Here is a 13739-nt window from a genome sequence, read left to right as displayed (position 1 = left end):
AATATTAATAATTTAATTAGTTGCTTAATTTAACTTCTTGTTTAATAAATGAGCGGATGTAGTACTGAAATTGTACCTATTATATAATATTTTAATTTTCAAAATTGTCAAATTACAAACAGGAATTTTGTTGTGACTTTTACAGTTATAAAGTAACTATTTAATGGAAATGGAAGCCTAAAAAAATTAATATTGTAACGCAATTATTATAATGCTCAAATTATAAAATATTTACATTATCCATGTCTGCCAATACAATATAATTTTTTATTCATATTGCATTCTATATAATGGCAATGTTATTATATATTTGACAGGCAAATCAAAATAGCTTTGAATCGATATCGAAATGATGAAATATTCATGTCTTAACAGAAAATACATAATTTGCCTGTTTTTCGATACATATATATTTAAAATGATTAAAAACTCACATAGCATGCATATCAAAAGACGTCCCAAAGATATCCCGAAAAGATATCCTATCTCCTAAATATATCTTCGGGATATCTTCTGGACGTCTTTTTGATATGCATGCTATGTGGGAAGCCAATGACCTACATAACTAAAACTGAAATTATAAAATATATGTACGATGTAGACAGTATAAAATAATTAATATAATTAAACATGCAGATTTGTGGTTGATAATGACAAAATTCAATAATAAACCTATAACCTAACAGACTACAACGCAAGACTAACATAACTCGCAGGTTTATTAAAATCTTATGAATCACAATTTTTGATTAAATATGAATATATGATGGGTCAATGGGAACACTTTCAATTAAATAAAAATTTAATTTGGGTGTTAATTAAAATTTTATTTGTTTCAAATACAAATAAAATTTGAACTCAGGATAGTTAGATGCTTATTAAATATTAATATGATCCATATATGCGCCTGGACAAGTTAAATCCAATAGCAAGATCTTATTTAAATTTAATTTCGATCCAAATTTGGAACATATTTAAATTTAATTACTTTTATATGCAATATTTGGTTTTTATTTGAGTTTAATTTTGTTCATATAAATGACTAATATAAACCATATTTAAAACATATTTAACTCTTTTCCGCGGGTATAAAGCTCCTCGATCTATAAACAATACATTACAAATAACATTAGTTATAAAAAAGTAGAGAGAACTTTTCAAAAAATACAAGTATGGATAGTGACTCACGAAACTTATGAAATATCATTATTACAAATTTCTTTCGAAAATTCATGAACAAAGATATCTGTAGCAAGAAATCATAGATATTTGTTTGTCTATATATGTTATATTAATTTTGAAAAGCCGTTTTCATTAATTGTTTTCTTCAAATTAATTAGTTGTAGATAATTGTTGTATAGTACATAGTACCCCGCGGAAAAGAGTTAAATATGTTTTAAATATGGTTAATATTAGTCATTTATATGAACGAAATTAAACTCAAATAAAAACCAAATATTGAATATAAAAGTAATTAAATTTAAATATGTTCCAAATTTGGATCGAAATTAAATTTAAATAAGATCTTGCTATTGGATTTAACTTGTCCAGGCGCATATATGGATCATATTAATATTTAATAAGCATCTAACCATCCTGAGTTCAAATTTTATTTGTATTTGAAACAAATAAAATTTTAATTAACACCCAAATTAAATTTTTATTTAATTGAAAGTGTTCCCATTGACCCATCATATATTCATATTTAATCAAAAATTGTGATTCATAAGATTTTAATAAACCTGCGAGTTATGTTAGTCTTGCGTTGTAGTCTGTTAGGTTATAGGTTTATTATTGAATTTTGTCATATTATTTGAGATATTTGCAACAAGAGCTACTAGGCTACGCGCGGAGCGGAGCGGAGAGTTCTAACAAGCACACGGCAGTCTCTACCGGTCGCTGCTAGTTCTCTAGGTTCTACAAGGAACTTGAGTTGGTTCTCGATACTAGTATATGTGTCTATGTATACACACATTTATATATATGGGGCATTCTCCGTGAAATCAGACACCCCCCCTGTCCAAAAATTGGGGTCACCTAAAAAATTCATTCGGGGCTCATTTTATAGCTACACATATGTAGTTTTATTTGAGCTGTGGCCTTTTGAAAAATCAACATGGCGGACCCCAATATGGTGGCCGAAGTCTGCGGGTAACGAGGTACGACTGATGAAATCGTTACTTGGAAGTTATAAAACAGTGTGTTAATGGGTTTATTTAGTAGTTAGCATTGAATCCATGAAAAAAATGAATTTTTAGTTTGTCCAAAACCAATATGGCGGCCAAATTATCCGTGAAATGCTAAAAAATAACTATTTCGTTCTTTAAAAATTACAAACTGCGTTCAATTTCCATGAAAATTTATATCATGATACATTTTGAGATGTTGATCATAAATTAACAATTGGGACGTCGTATTTGAATATGACAAAACCCAATATGACGGCTGTATATTCGAAAAATGCTAAAAAATAATGACGTCGATATTCAAATCATACAGACTCGTTCTAATTATTATTAATTTGAGTGTTACGGTATTTTTTAATTGCTGCTCATCAACAAGAATGTTTAATTTCAATATGTTGAAACCAACATAGCGGCCAGTTTATAAGTAAAATGCTGAAAAATGATTATCTTGTGAAATAAAACTCACAAACTTTGTTAAATTTTGTGGACAATCTGTCTCTCCTGCCTTCACTGGCTGGACAGTCTGCCTCTCTTGCTTTCACTGGCCGGACAATCTGTCTCTCCTGCCTTCACTGGCTGGACAGTCTGCCTCTCTTGCCTTCACTGGCCGGACAATATGTCTCTCTTGCCTTCACTGGCCGGACAATCTGTCTCTCCTGCCTTCACTGGCTGGACAGTCTGTCTCTCTTGCCTTCACTGGCAGGACAATCTGTCTCTCCTGCCTTCACTGGCTGGACAGTCTGCCTCTCTTGCCTTCACTGGCCGGACAATCTGTCTCTCCTGCCTTCACTGGCTGGACAGTCTGCCTCTCTTGCCTTCACTGGCCGGACAATCTGTCTCTCCTGCCTTCACTGGCTGGACAGTCTGCCTCTCTTGCCTTCACTGGCCGGACAATCTGTCTCTCCTGCCTTCACTGGCTGGACAGTCTGTCTCTCTTGACTTCACTGGCTCGAAAGACTACCTGTCTTGCCTTCACTTACTTATTCAATGTCAAAATGAAGAAAAAGTTCATATTTTGTCGACCAGTGTAACCAGAAATGTACTTAAGTTAACCAAATGAGATGATTTTTTATCGGTTTATGGACTTATTCAGATACTAAGGCATATATGCCGTATCTCGTAAACTAGATCTGATAGACCACAAATCTGACAGTATACTTGGATTCTGCACCTCACAATTACCTAGGAACACTTAAGAAATCGCAAGCAACAAAATGTGTAATTGGAAAGAGTTTGTATGATTTGAATATCGACGTCATTATTTTTTAGCATTTTTCGAATATACAGCCGCCATATTGGGTTTCGTCATATTCAAATACGACGTCCCAATTGTTAATTTACGATCAACATCTCAAAATGTATCATGATATAAATTTTCATAGAAATTGAACGCAGTTTGTAATTTTTAAAGAACGAAATAGTTATTTTTTAGCATTTCACGGATAATTTGGCCGCCATATTGGTTTTGGGCAAACTAAAAATTCATTTTTTTCATGGATTCAATGCTAACTACTAAATAAACCCATTAACACACTGTTTTATAACTTCCAAGTAACGATTTCATCAGTCGTACTTCGTTTCCCCCAGACTTCGGCCACCATATTGGGGTCCACCATGTTGATTTTTGAAAAGGCCACAGCTCAAATAAAACTACATATGTGTAGCTATAAAATGAGCCCCGAATGAATTTTTTAGGTGACCCCAATTTTTGGACAGGGGGGGTGTCTGATTTCACGGAGAATGCCCCATATATATGTGTGTGTGTATACATAGACACATATACTAGTATCGAGAATCAACTCAAGTTCCTTGTAGAACCTAGAGAACTAGCAGCGACCGGTAGAGACTGCCGTGTGCTTGTTAGAACTCTCCGCTCCGCTCGGCGCGTAGCCTAGTAGCTCTTGTTGCAAATATCTCAAATAATATGAGATATTTCAAAAAATTCATAAGAACATTTTTTGTAGATATTTGTCTGCTCTACCACATATCTGCATGTTTAATTATGTTAATTATTTTATACTGTCTACATCGTACATATATTTTATAATTTCAGTTTTAGTTATGTAGGTCATTGGCTTCCCACATAGCATGCATATCAAAAAGACGTCCAGAAGATATCCCGAAGATATATTTAGGAGATAGGATATCTTCTCGGGATATCTTCGGGACGTCTTTTTGATATGCATGCTATGTGGGTTTTTAATCATTTTAAATATATATGTATCAAAAAACAGGCAAATTATGTATTTTCTGTTAAGACATGGATATTTCATCATTTCGATATCGATTCAAAGCTATTTTGATTTGCCTGTCAAATATATAATAACATTGCCATTATATAGAATGCAATATGAATAAAAAATTATATTGTATTGGCAGACATGGATAATGTAAATATTTTATAATTTGAGCATTATAATAATTGCGTTACAATATTAATTTTTTTAGGCTTCCATTTCCATTAAATAGTTACTTTATAACTGTAAAAGTCACAACAAAATTCCTGTTTGTAATTTGACAATTTTGAAAATTAAAATATTATACAGGGTGTCACTGAATGTTTGGTACTTTTCTCATATTTAGATAGAGCGAGCCAAACTGAGTCGAAAAGTCATGTACCATTTTGCAATTTTCGCAATAGTTGATGAGTTATTAATGATTAAAAATCGCCGTATTAGCCCGGCCCACCGCCAAATCCAAGCGAGCGCGAGATGCGGCCGCCCCGCGGTCGGCGCGCGGGCAGTTGTTTTCTACTAGCGGCGATGATTACGCACGAACGGCGCGTAACGCCGGGCCCCCGTCCTGAGCGATGATAGTTTCTCGCCTTTTTTAAATAAAAATAAAATTTTCTAACAACATACAAAAATTTTTTGTGCGTACGTATGTACATACGTGTGTACATGCATACACACAGGAACATATCAATTGTACTGCTTAAAAAAGCGATTACTCAATTTACTTTTTTTCTTTTATTAAGTAACGGTTGTCTTTAAGAAAGAATATTTTCTTGATGATAGTCTTAAAATGTACAAATTTTAGAAAGAGTCTTTATCATGTACTCGAAAGAAGAATTTATACTCCTTCAAAGAACATAATAAAATTTTATCAAAGAAAAGTCAAAATAATAAATAAAGTAATATGAGGACCCTCGAGATTAAAATAGGAGAAGTCAAGGCTATGAGGGTCAGACGCAGATCACAGTGCGTAATATCAGAAATAACTGATTTATTCGTCGTTTTGATACATTACATCGATCCGTACGTTTCGGCTCAGTTTTGAGCCATCTTCAGCGGTAGTTACAGAAATTAAGTTACACGTTCTCCGTACCGTATGGTGAGTATACTGATTCAAAGTATCAGAAAAATAGACCAATTGATCCATATCTGTAAATTTGTTCAATTAATGTTGAGATATTAAAAAGATCCCTTAGGAAACTCACCATTCGGTCTGAAAAACGTGGAATACAGAGCCATGTACATAATAAATACTCTCTGCGAGAAGACTTGACGATCTTATCGACACGACACATGCACAGCAATGATATGAAAGGTCTTGCAAGAAGAGGCATGTCGTAGGTCAACACACCGGCGAGGATTATAACAAAGCACGATTTGACACCGTCTCAAACTGACACGGATTTTTTGCATCATGCATATGTCACGGTTTTGAGCAAATTGTAATCCATGCTCATGAACTTTGGTCGTTGGCAAATCGGGGTTTTACTATTGGTACATGTGACGGTACATGTGACATATTGTGACGGTGTCAAATCGTGCTTTGTTATAATCCTCGCCGGTGTGTTGACCTACGACATGCCTCTTCTTGCAAGACCTTTCATATCATTGTGTGTCGTTTCGACAAGATCGTCAAGTCTTCTCGCAGAGAGTATTCATTATGTACATGGCTCTGTATTCCACGTTTTTCAGACCGAATGGTGAGTTTCCTAAGGGATCTTTTTAATATCTCAACATTAATTGAACAAATTTACAGATATGGATCAATTGATCTATTTTTCTGATACTTTGAATCAGTATACTCACCATACGGTACGGAGAACGTGTAACTTAATTTCTGTAACTACCGCTGAAGATGGCTCAAAACTGAGCCGAAACGTACGGATCGATGTAATGTATCAAAACGACGAATAAATCAGTTATTTCTGATATTACTCACTGTGATCTGCGTCTGACCCTCATAGCCTTGACTTCTCCTATTTTAATCTCGAGGGTCCTCATATTACTTTATTTATTATTTTGACTTTTCTTTGATAAAATTTTATTATGTTCTTTGAAGGAGTATAAATTCTTCTTTCGAGTACATAATAAAGACTCTTTCTAAAATTTGTACATTTTAAGACTATCATCAAGAAAATATTCTTTCTTAAAGACAACCGTTACTTACTAAAAGAAAAAAAGTAAATTGAGTAATCGCTTTTTTAAGCAGTACAATTGATATGTTCCTGTGTGTATGCATGTACACACGTATGTACATACGTACGCACAAAAAATTTTTCTATGTTAGAAAATTTTATTTCTGTTTAAAAAAGGCGAGAAACTATCATCGCTCAGGACGGGGGCCCGGCGTTACGCGCCGCTCGTGCGTCGCGCCGTGTCATCATCGCCGCTTGGAGTAAACAACTGCCCGCGCGCCGACCGCGAGGCGGCCGCATCTCACCGCGCGCTTGGATTTGGCGGTGGGCGGGCCAATACGGCGATTTTTAATCATTAATAACTCATCAACTATCGCGAAAATTGCAAAATGGTACATGACTTTTCGACTCAGTTTGGCTCGCTCTATCTAAATATGAGAAAAGTACCAAACATTCAGTGACACCCTGTATAATAGGTACATTTTCAGTACTACATCCGCTCATTTATTAAACAAGAAGTTAAATTAAGCAACTAATTAAATTATTAATATTAAATATTAATACAATAAGATATTTGTATTTACATTTATCAAAATAAAAAATAAGTTTAATTATGAAAATAAATATTAATAATTGGACTTATTAAAAATTAAATAATTTGTTCAGATATTGCGCTCGAATTCTTTTCGCGTTTTACAACGCCCGATCGTTTCACATTAGATGGCGCGACGCGCGAGTCGCCACTCTCAAAGAGCCCCCGCCTCCTTCCTCACTCGTTAGGTGTCATGGCCGCACTTGCTTGCGTTTCTTCGAACGTGTCGAGTCCGTTATTTCTTTCTTGACGGATTGATCGTTGCGGCGCGTGTTCTGGAGACTAACCGAGCGAGAGTCGGATCACCAGGGAGAGCTCACCGCCAGGAAAGGGAGAGCTGCGGCAGCTAGCGTCCGAGAGGGAGGATCGAGGCGAGGAATCCGGTTCAGTGAGCGGAGTCCTTAAGGAGGTTGGTTAGTTCTCGGTGCGAGGCAGGCGGCGCGGCAGGGGGGAAAGCATATAGGTTAGATTTTCTTCGCGTGAAATAAACGAATTTTAGCAAATAAATATGTGGAATGCATTTAATTGCTGTTTCTTAAGGTTTAAAAAGAGTTGTTTGTACAATTGAAACCCAAATACGTTATTATCCACATTAAAATGTGGAAATAATAAATGTGGTCCTGTTTTTTTTATTTTTACAATTTCTTGATAACTATAAAGACGAATCATTTCAGTCTTCGAGAAAGTTTTTCCTAAATATGTAAAGAGTTATTTGCACCTATTTTCACTAAATTCTTATCATTTTTAATATGCTTTCGAGAGTTACATTACAGGTTAGGTAACATTTTTGCTGTGTCGCCCGTGTATAAGAGAGAGACAAGAGTATAACTTCAATAATTAATTACTCGACAACCATGCAGACGATTATCTTCAACTTTGGCATATATGGACGACAGATTCCCATAGACGAATATTCTCCATTGAACTAATTCTTATCAAATTGATTTGACTAACTACCCTCCTTAAGAGATTCTCATTGGGACGCCATATTTGTTACTTTCATTTGAGGGTTCATATTTTTAGGGTTTATACCGTCATTTTTTAAGGATTAATCATTAATTGAAGGTTAACTATCACTTGAAGGTTAACCATCATCATCCGAAGAAAAACTCTTAAAGTTGGGTGTGATTTCGGACCGCCAATTGAAGATTAACCTTCAAATGATGGTTAACCTTCAATTGGTCCGAAATCACACCCAACTTTAAGAGTTTTTCTATGGTGTTTTTTTTAACGGTTAACACCAAAAGTTGAGTGTATTTTTCCATAAGGGTTCAGTTTGATTAAGTATATAAAAAATGTCTCTATTTTTATTCTTTTGAGCTAGCAAATTGTATTCTTGGTTTTTATGGTGATTAATATTTTGTGCAACTGCATCAATCTTTTTGTTGCTAGCGATTAATATTTGTTTTTATGTATTCGATTACTGCGCAAGTGTTGCGCATTTCGTTAATTTTATCAGAAGTTTACTTATCTTCTTTTTGTACCACTGGATTTAAAGCAAACCAATATAAACACAATAATTGTAATTTATAAACGTTTTTTTTATCTTATAACTCATTCTCTGTTGATACCATATTCTCTAATCCCATTATTATTTTAATTAGCAGACAATGTTTTTTAACGTTTGAAAAATATTTGAAAATCAGTTTTAAACACATATTACAAAACGTTTGAAAAACATTGCCTGTTGATTGAAACCGCAAAATTTCGGCAAGCTACAACAGGGGCTGGATTTTTGAATTTATTCGCAAGAGAAAAGTATGCGCAAATTCTACTCTTACAGAAAAGTTGCAAGTTGATCGCATGGCTTTTAGTTAATCAACTTGCAACTTTTTTATAAGAGCAGAATTTCCGCATACGTTTTTCTTGCGAATAAATTCAAGGATCCAGCCCCAGGTGCGCGCGCGCTGTGCCTTAAAAGCCTCATTAAGAACGTATAAAGGTCTTATTTGAATTTAATTAAATTTAAATTAGATTTAGAACTTATTAAGAACATATAAAGGTCTTATTTGAATTCAACATATTAAGAACATATAAAAGTTTTATTTGAATTTAATGAAATTTGAATAAAATGTACAACTTATTAATTTCATATATGGTTTCAATAAGATTAATATTTAAATTGAATATATTAGCTAATTAAATCCTTATTAAGCCAAATTAAATACGAATATTTTGATGATGAAATGATACTGTAAGAAGTACGTATATATACTTTGTATACTACGAAACATACGTACGAGTATACACGTCGATTAAGAATATACGACATGTATTCATATGTTCGAGATTTTTAATCGAAATGTATATCGGCATTTCTTCTTATATTCTTAATTAAGTTTTATATATAGAACAAATATGAGCCATATTAATGCAGTTATTCAGCATTAATTTAAATCAAATAAAATTTAAATGGAGATTTTATTAAGGTCCATATAAAGTTCATATTTAACTGTTGTATAGTACATAGTACATTTGATTATTTTCGTGAGTCACTGTTATAATATAATTTTGCCAATAATATTAAATAGGTTTTTTTAAGGGTATTTTTGGGGCTTTGCTGAAAATATCATTAGTATGTCTGAGTATAATGTTTTCAGTCGAAGTATTTAGATGTACGTTACATCTAAATTATATGTAGTTTCAATCTAATCTAATACATTTACCTTAAAGCCGATATATGTTCAACTTCTAAGGCTTGAAAATTATTCTTTCCATCTGTCAACGATAATTTTAACATCCGCGGAACTGATCTCGATTCTTCGTTTCCTTTGACCGTAGCTACATTACGTATCTTTTGTATTTGCAACACAATGTCAGGGCTGCCATATTGGGCTATTTAACGCAAATTGGGCTATCTAGAGGACTCTTGTGCGGTATAAATTTTTCAAACGCGGATTTCCGCATTTTGCTATTTTTTAAGCCACGGTGTAAAATATAATTTTTATGTAATCTTACAATTATATCTTACAGTTTCATTACACCGTGTCTTGAGCGAAAATACTCAATTCATCTGGGGTTTGAATTTGTGGAAACACCGATAGTTTGGCACTATGAGATTTGCAACACTGGTTTGCAAATCTATGGCTGCATTCTACGCTTGCGCCGCACAGACAAGGAACGCACTTGGACATTGCACAACAGAGATGCCAGGTCCCAGCTTTGCACGAACACGACGAGATGGCACGTCGGTGTGACGCTTCGACAAATTGACGAGCGCCAAGCGTCACACTGACGTGCCTTGTCGTTGTGTCTGTACAAAACCAAGACCACGATTTGGCATCTTTACACAGTCCTCTTCTTGTCTGATCGTTATTGATAGCTTTTATGAGCGGGTAGTTTTAAATTTGTCTTATGGTATCTATATCGTGTGCAATTTAATAAATGTGATATATACCCAGCTAACCATATATGTAGAGACAGATGTAGGCAACAAATTCTGTTTGCAAAAAGGCAGAAGATGAGAAACAGACTTTGTCTTTGCAAACATTGTTAGCAGAATTCCAGCAGATATTCACCAACATCTGTCGGCAGACTATGTAACAAATTGGCGATAAACAGCAAGCAAATGTTGACGACAGATTGTCGGCAGATACTAAGCAGCTTTGTTATCACAAACATTATCAGCAAACTGCCCGCAGAAATGCAACAGTATCTGCTAATCATAATACATATCAGATTGGCGGTCAATAGCGAGCAGGTGTGTAGAATACGTTGACGACAGATTGACGCCAAAAACGCAACAGATCTGTCAAAACGCCTAATTTACAACAGAAATGATTAAGTAAGCAAATATGCTAAAAATAGTTGGAAAAAGTTTATATCTCTGTTCACTATTTTAATTACACCCCATTCTTCACACCCCATTAAAGATAAAAATGTACATTTATACAATCTGGTCTACTTCTATAGCGACTTCCCAGATAGCACAAAAGTGAATAGAAATTCATAGAGAATTCATTTTAAAGAATACATACAGAACTATAAAAATGAATACATGAAGAATTCCTGAAGAATTAATCACATCAAATTCGTCCTAAAGTATTCCTCAGAAGTTCATATAATGAATACTTCACGATTTAGTGCTGAGAATACTTTAAGAATTTGTGAGGAATATGTACAAATCCTATCTCGTTCTCCCGCCACATCTAGGTAACCTCTCATTGGATATTTATTTGTTATTTTGTGTCCGCGGTACGTGTTGTGTGGCCGGGGTCGCTCAGTCGCGTCAAGTCGCGAGTTGCGTATACACGTTACGGTACATTATATATGTTCTGTGCGTATGTTCACGTCTCGGTCGTCTCGTCGCAGTGTGTCGCAGTAGTGAGACCGTGATTGTTGTCGAGGTGGTGCGCCGGTTTATCGACAAAACAAGCAGGTTAAATAGGGAGATAGACGGGACGCCGTTTGAGAGACGCTTGTCGCGTTAATTTGTCGGCGTCTCGCAGGTGACTTATTGCTTCAACGTGCGTTACAAACGGCTCGTTTTTCCGGTTTCTACGGAAAAATTAACATATATGTATGTAAACATCGTGAACAGAAATTAACATTTCAACACGTGCTATCGCCGGCGTGAGAAGTGATCCACAAAGAGGGAACACTGAGAATTTATTTGGCAGTCTCGGGACTCGAGGTGCGTCGCAGATACAAAATATACAAAACACGAGCCTGCGAAGCTCGGTCACGTGGCCGGTACGTGACGTTGCAGCCGACGGCTGCAATTGTGGCGACTGCCCCAGCGGAGAGAACGGGGCCGACGATCCGGGAGGACCGGATACTCCCGCGTCCCCTTCTCAAGCGGAAGAAGGCGAAGGGGCACGACCATGCCATTCAACCGCCGGAGGATGTGTCCGACGAGGAGGATGCCGAGCAGAGGAAGGCGCGGCAAAGAATGATCAACGCCGCCAAAAAGGACGTGACCAGCATAATGAACCGATCGTAGAATAAGTTTAGATAATAAGATTGCGTAGTGTTAGTTGTGCGGTTCCCAAGAGACTAGGTTAAGAGTGTCCGATTGGCGACAACGCCGAGTATAAACGAAACGCGTATTGGGCTGAGCGAGACCAAACGGATTACAAATTTATTTTCAGGAATGAAAGAACAGTTATTGGGTGGTCCAGTTACACGCGAGATTGTATGGTTTTGTTTTGGTTACACATATAATTTGTTTGTTTAAATGTCACTATGAACGTCTCTAAATATATAAGATTTACTATTCTTTGAATTGCGTGACTTATGATTTGCGATCATACCAGTTAAGTATAGGATATAATTTTGGTCCTGAAACAAAAAGATCGAGAGATTAATTGAAGCAAAGTATAAATGCGTGCCGGATACGCAAGAAGGTTTATTTCCGTCATAATCACCGGACAAGATAGCCGAGTAAAACGTATGAGGCTCCGTGATTTCCAATAGAATAACGGGTCGATTGAGAACCACGGGAGCAAGCAAATCGTAACAGAATTTAAGGTCCGTACACACAGCGAACAGGGACGGTTCGGGAAAGTTTTAAAGGCGCGTTCACATGAGGGGGCGTGGTAAACGAAACGGCCGAACCGAGGGACGAACCGGGTATAAAGCGACGCGAACAGAGGTTCGGAGTCAGCGGCAACGAGATACGACCATCGACGGTCGGACGAAAGGCGCGACAGCGAAGAACCGCTTACCATCGAACATGGTAAGCCGATCTAGCGAACCAATCGCGCGACCGGAAAACTTTCGACGCGAGGGACGTAAGACCGACCAAACTAATTGCTTACCGTCGGCAAACGAGGTCGCGCCCATACGAATTGCGAAATACCCTTACCAAGTACCATGGTAAGGGAAACTGGCGAACCACGAGTCCGGCGGGCGAAGTAACGACGCGAACATGTTACAAGCGTCGCAGGTATACCAGCGGAGCGAGCGAACAACCGACCCGATGGGTAGGAGGCGAGATCGTCTAACCAAGCGACGTGGCAAGGGCAAAACTGCGTGAATCAGGGACAAAGTCGAAACCCTGATGAACTTCGCGTGAGAGTACCGAAATACACCGGCCAACCAAGTTTTGCAACCCCGAGAGGTCTGGGGACCAAGCTGTCACTATAACAAAAAACAGGCAGATGCGATAGGGACCAATCGGCTTGAACGGATAGAATGGCAAGCCGAACGCATGAATCCAAGGCGGATCAAGTAATTATCAACTTGGACGACCTACAGAAACGGCTAACGAAGCGACCGGCGCGGCGCGAGGCTCGGCAGGGGTCCCAAACTGGGGGCTTTTTGTGACTACGCGAGGGTGGTCAGACGACCAAGCGACCCAACGACATCCACCGGCGGGGTGACGTTGAGAAAAACGTAACGGGGTAGTAAATTAAATAGATCCACTGTCAGTTGGCCGATTATCAAGTGCGAAATAGGAAAAGCCGACACCACGCAACGTGGTAAGCGAATGACGCTCGGTAGACCATTGACCGCTAAAGTAACGATACGACCGCGTGCGAGCGGCTAAATGAATGCAAGATCTAACGGCGAACGATGCACCGAACGCACAGAAGTCGAGAGCGCGATACCACGGAGGCGCGGTTTGCGATTTCGGACTAAGAGTGGCCGG

This window comes from Temnothorax nylanderi, unplaced genomic scaffold (genome assembly GCF_030848795.1).
Source record: "Temnothorax nylanderi isolate EJ_2023f unplaced genomic scaffold, tnyl_v1.0 TNYL_tig0510_pilon, whole genome shotgun sequence".
Classification (NCBI taxonomy): domain Eukaryota; kingdom Metazoa; phylum Arthropoda; class Insecta; order Hymenoptera; family Formicidae; genus Temnothorax; species Temnothorax nylanderi.
Note: the sequence above shows the minus strand (reverse complement) of the source record.